The following is a 5,405-nucleotide window of genomic DNA, read 5'->3' as shown; positions in this document are numbered from 1 at the left end:
ACCAGGACACCACACAAGTGACAGAAGACTGAGGCCTAGATTTAGCAAAACTTGCAGAAAAGGTTCTGGCTGAACCTGTGATCATAGTGTGTGTCTATGTGGGGAAGCGTGAATATGTTGTAGTGTTTCAACACTAGCACACTGTAGGATGTGAAATGCATTACACTAATCAGAGAGTGGCAATGCGTGCCCCATGAGATGAACATCCATGAGGGAATCATAAATGTCTGCCAATCACTCACGTGAGCTGGGACCATGCTGCCTGCTCGTGTATGAGTGTCCGCCTGCTCCCTGCCATGTGCCATGCTCTATCTCAAGTGAGATCATGTGGCAGCTGAATGTATTCTACCCATATCGCTGGGCCACAAATCTAAGCATTTCATATTCTGGGATCGTGGTACAAAATAATGCACATTTCAAGGTTAAACATATCTTACTCTTTGTCTAATCACATTGCGTCCTAATGGTGCTAATCATAAATCAATACAATAAAGGTGTATCACGGGTTATGTATGCAACGCGGCATGATATTCACATGGTGGTGTTAATGCTAATGTCAAAACTTATCTCAGCATTGAACATTTTTTTCCACAGGTATATTTTAAAATGGCCTTCTCCAGTCTTGCCACGCACGGAATAGGATTTTCTGATAAATGGATAGTCTCTGCGCACATCAATGATATACAGCTTCAATAAAACAAAACATGTATTATTTTGAAGGCAAAAATGCAGTTATTTTGTACCTTTCTTAAAAAGCCTTTCCTTCTTAAATTTCAATGTGCAGCCCTTGGTATGATAAGGCTCACGGATACACCAGGAGGTTACGCAGGTTACGCATCTGATGCTGAGGGTACAGAAACTGCAGAGGGCTGGGTTCTCGAGCTGCAGGACCCAAAGCCTGGATCACGCACACAATCAGAATATACAGACTGTGGTTGTCTGCTCTCCTCTAATAAGTTATTGTGCCATTCTATCAGTGCACGCTCATCCGATATTTGATTAACACAAAATATACCACACAAACAGACACCCACCACATGCACAAACACCACCTTATGCCCACACACAAGTAGAGCATAAACAAAAAAAAGCAAGATGCTGAATGCTTCCCTTGTGATCTGCCTTGCAGTAGCTCATCAAATGGTAACCAGTCACAAACCCTCTACCCTAACAGAGATGAATCCAAACAGCACTCCCTGGAAGTAGTTTTAGTGATACAAATTTCTCCAAATAAAAATGACAACCACGATCCGGGTGAGCAGCTTTCTCAAAGCCAAGGATATTTTATCAAAAATGAGAAAGAGGGCATCACCAGACAAACCTCACTGGGTATTCCTTACAAATGCAAACCAACATACCACTGGCATTGAAAGAGTGGTCTACAGTCGTGGCTGGCATGACGGGCCGGTGACGGGGTCGCAAGGATTCGCGGGGAGTATGGGACGGTAATTACAATTAAAAAAACTTACCTTCCCCCTGGTCACGTGCCACTGCCTCAGCTCCTGCTGCTCCTGGCTGGGTCTTCATTTTCCACAGACAGCCTCCCTCCCCTCCCCATAGCCAATTGCAGCGTTGAGATTGGTGCGGACGGCGCCCAGCTGGGAGGACATTTTCTCTATGTAGGCTGCATGCAGCCTACATAGAGAAAAACAGAGAGTGCGCATGACTGTTTTGGTGTGCCCCAGAGGGCTGACCAAACAGTCAAGGCCCACAACAGTGGGCAAGCCACTCCCCCCTGCCCTCAAGCAGGAACGCCCACCCACCCGTCCCCAACCAGGCACTTCTGCTTTCTCGCAGTGCAAGAAGCAGAAACATAAAATTGTAGTTTTACCATTTTATGTTTCTGCTTCTCGCACTGCTAGAAAGCAGTGAGGCGACACCCCTCTGCCCTAATGGAGGAGCCTGGCAATATCCTAACTTTAGCAGAGGACCAGTCAAAGGACTTGCAGTCAGATATTTCATGGTTGGAAACTAAGGCTGTACTAATGGCCCTGACCTTAGGGAAGGCTGCAGGGGAGGAATCACTACCCTTTGAGTTTTATAAGATATCCCAAGGAAATATTAAGTTTGAAATTTGCGTCTGAATTTATTCAGGCAGGAGGGCCAATTCCAACAAGTTGGCAAATACCTAATATTGTGGTCTTTTTAAAAAAAGCAAAACCGGCCGAGGATCTGGGCTCATACCGGCCCATTTCACCCTTTAGCACTGATGCCAAAAGGTTCGCAAAACACGGATTTGTTTCAGGGAGGGACACTATTGCTCACATCAATACAGCAATTGCTGCCCTCAACATCGCTGAGAAGTGCAATATAAATATGCACATGATATTACTTGACGCCGAGAAGGCTTTTGACCGTGTTGCATGGGATTGCTTAAGGATCAAGCTGTCTGCCTTTGGTATAGAGGAAGATTTAATTTAAGTGATTTGGGAACTTAATGAGACACCACATGCCCAGGTGGCACAAGCCAGGAGCTACACTGGATTTTTTCTGATCTTTCGCAGGACAAGGCAGGGGTGTCCACTCTCCCCTCTCCTTTTTGCCTTGAACTTGGAGCCCTACTTACAATCCCTCTTTAGGAATTTTTTATATCCAACCATGGGCTCTCGAAGACCAACAATTGAAACTAAATACATATGCTGAGGATGTCGTGATTTTCTCTTCCAATCCTGCAATAGCAATTACTCAGATTGCTCATGAAGCACGATTATTTCGACCCAGGTTCTTCTGAATTTCTCACTTTGTCCCTGCTTGCAAAGATTCTGGGAAGGGGTGATGACTAACACAGCATTAATCTTGTATGCGCCTTTTAATTTATCTGTTAAGGAGAAAATGATGGGTATCAAGTATGAATTTGTGGGGGATCTCAGAAATGTATTACAATCATGATGGCCTCTGCCTGACTTTGTATTGCGAGGGCATGGATCTCAGAGAGTGGTCCTGAGGTCTCCAAGTAGCGAACCCTTTTCTATCAAATACATGTATTGGAACTGTTTTTGGCTAAAGCAAGGGGTCTTTCTTCGCTCCAAAAATGTATTGGGATCTTGAGAATTTCTAGACTGGACCTTCTTTAAGCCGATAGTGATGAACTGAAAGATGAAATTGTTTTATGTCTATTTATATCCCTGCTATGTCATGTAATTTAATCTAATCTGGGTCAGTCTTTTAATTCAATTACTTTTGTGATTTTTTAGAGCCTGCTAATGTTCAATTGTGATTATTGACTCTGTTCTTCTTCTTTTTTTCTTTATCATAAATGTATCCTGTGTGAATTGCCACTAATTGTCTATCCTATGACCAATACAAAATGTAAAAATTAAAAAAAAGAAACAGGAGGCCGTGTTGTAACATTACCCCTGTCAATCTTGTGCTTCCCCATGGCAGTTGTGCTATAATGTCTCACTTTCCCAAAGTACAAGGGCATGTGTAGACAAAATCTGAAATCCCTTCAGGGGCAAAAATCAAAGAAAGGGGACCCAGCCCAGCTCCATATGGCCATGGGCAGGAGCAGACAAGCCCGCTCTTGGCCCGGTCTTTGCCTGTGCAAGTGCCTAGACAAGTCCCACATGTGTCCTGCGCTGCGGGAGGCTGGAGGACAAGATGTGGTGTCCTGAGTCCCCTCCCATTCACAGAGCATGCTGGGAACAGCTAGTGCAGGCAGGAAACCACTGACGAAAGCTCCTTTCTCACAATTAAAAATGAAATGGAGCCAATGCTCCAATGGCTGCCCAGTTCAGATCAAAACATCCATGGTCAGCAGGCTCATAAATCATATGCACATGTTGGGAAATGCATTCTAGACTAATCATATAACTTTCCTTGAGCTATAATTTGCACTTAATGGTTGCACTCAGCTAGAAAGACATCCCATAAATCAGAAGTGTGGACAAAAATCTCTACTTTTATGAAAAGACTTCCATAAGACCCTAGAACCTGGAATTTATTTCTTGTCAAGTCACCATAAAGGACAATAAATGTGCTCTAGTTGCTAAGTTGCACATTTTTAACCCATTTCTAGTCCTGGCATTTACACAGCACACAGTTTGATCAAGTAAATAAAAAGAAGTCACTTGGGGTAGAGCATAGAAGTCTACCAATAGCATATCATCAGATTATTTCAGTTAGAATCTTTCATTGCCTGTCAGGACTCACGGGAGGTTTTCTCCTTTTAACGCAACGCTGGCTACCATCTCCCCCCTACTAAATTATCAAAGGTCAGTTCATCCCTCAAGCTGGAGTGCTTGTTGGCACCGATGGAACTCCAAGATGGAAGCCAACATGCACATACTGCAACAGCACACTGCTGTTAGCTGTCTAGTCTTTTAGGATTCAGAACACCTGGTGAAGTGTGCTTCAACATTCCACTGCGCACTTCACTGAAGAAATAATTGGAAGAGCACCTGTTTTCCCCAGCATTGTGGAAGTCAGTTTGGGTAGTTACGATTAAATCGGGGTTAGCTCCATCGGAACTACATACCCTCACTAATCAGGTTAGTGTTAAACTATTTAGCTAAAATAAAACATTCTGTGAGAAAAGGTAATCATGTCCGAGGTAAATTTCTATTTAAAAAGGAAACCTTGGAAAAACTAGAACTACCTTTCAGTAATTGCTTTCCTTATTCAGCTGTTCCAGAATCTGTCAGACCGGATGTGACCCTTTCTTTGACTGAAACTTGTTCACTCTTCAGAGAATTAATTAAAAGATGAAAGTCAGGGTCAAAGGGGCTGTTCACTCTTCAGAGAATTAATTAAAAGGTGAAAGTCAGGGTCAAAAGCCCTGCATATTTCTTTCTCATGCCAGTGTTAGGTTTGAAGATAAATAAGTGAAGGCCCAGTTAAGAACTCCAGTAATGTTCTGTGGCCAGAATAAATTAACTCATCAGCAAACATTAAAACCGGGGCAGAATAAATTGTGCTTCCAGCAAACATTAAAACTGAAGGCCTGAATAAAAGGTATGCTTCCTTTTAACATTTAACCAAAGTTCTGAAGTATTGTTTAAAAACGAATTGAAGACAGAAAACCAGTCATCCTACTTCAGAAAGCCCAGTTCAAGGCCCACTCCAGTCTCTTAAAAGTGAGTTAATTGAAAGAAAGAGAAACCCAAATAAGACGTAAATTAGGAATACAGAAATAAATACTTACCTTATCTTTCTTACATTAAGGAATAGCAGGATCAAGTGCAGATTGTACCTGAGAACGAAAAGAAAAGAGATTTGAGTGAAGCCTTCTAATACAACCAAGCAAACAATACATGACAAGTAGAAGAGAAGTAAGCTTCAGTAAACTTTCTGGTAAGATAAGTTATATGTACACCATAGAAAAATCAGTAAGTTTGTGGAAATATGGATTTTTATGATCAGTTATGTCCCCTATCTTGGACCCCAACGGTTTCATGTATAAATCA

Source organism: Triturus cristatus, chromosome 4_1, assembly GCF_964204655.1.
Source record: "Triturus cristatus chromosome 4_1, aTriCri1.1, whole genome shotgun sequence".
NCBI classification, from domain to species: domain Eukaryota; kingdom Metazoa; phylum Chordata; class Amphibia; order Caudata; family Salamandridae; genus Triturus; species Triturus cristatus.
This window is presented reverse-complemented; position numbering follows the sequence as displayed.